Source organism: Penaeus japonicus, unplaced genomic scaffold, assembly GCF_977035675.1.
Source record: "Penaeus japonicus unplaced genomic scaffold, GWHDUDI00000001_assembly GWHDUDI00000009, whole genome shotgun sequence".
Classification (NCBI taxonomy): Eukaryota; Metazoa; Arthropoda; class Malacostraca; order Decapoda; family Penaeidae; genus Penaeus; species Penaeus japonicus.
Window position 1 is genome coordinate 36,696,740 of NW_028234411.1, and position 692 is coordinate 36,697,431.

The window sequence follows — 692 nt, forward strand, 5'->3', positions numbered from 1 at the left end:
ATATAAATATATATATATAATATATATATATAATATAATATATATATATAATATAATATATATAATATATAATATAATATATATATATATAATATATATATAATATAATATATATAATATATAATATAATATATATATCATATAATAAACATAAGAATAGTATAGGGATAAGTAAATAACAACTGTTTAACTCACCTTTGCGTTTCATTTCTGTAGCAATATGCTTCTATAAAGCAGCAATGGCATCACGATCTCGGTGCACAGTATCACTAAGATCATATATCGGACGTCGTTCTCGTACTAAATTGATGAGGACGTTCATTAGCATTCTTACTCCTCGACTGACTCGCCTTGACTGATGAAAAATGGGTCCAAATCAATCATTGACTCTGAATCGCTATGATTTGAATCGATTCGAATCGCTTGGTGTAAACCAATAATGGTCAACCATAGATATATAATAGAAAATTGACGAGCAGAAGAGATAATCGAAAATTCTTATATTAAGGTAGTAATAGTGAGTGTAGATAATGAATTAGAAGATGGTAATATACTGTAGGCATCAAGTATATCCAGAGACTGAAATTTACAATCTATTTTTAATTGTTAACTACCAGCGGCCTGTTAGCTCAGTTGGTTAGAGCGCCGTGCTAATAACGCGGATGTCGAGGGTTCGATCCCCTTACGGGCCA

At 30.1% G+C, this 692-nt stretch overlaps 1 non-coding gene across 1 annotated transcript; it reads left to right on the plus strand.

Moving 5' to 3' along the window:
- The first annotated feature begins 618 nt into the window (after positions 1-618).
- On the plus strand, positions 619-692 carry TRNAI-AAU (transfer RNA isoleucine (anticodon AAU)). The gene has a single exon. It is a non-coding gene; the product is annotated as a tRNA-Ile (tRNA).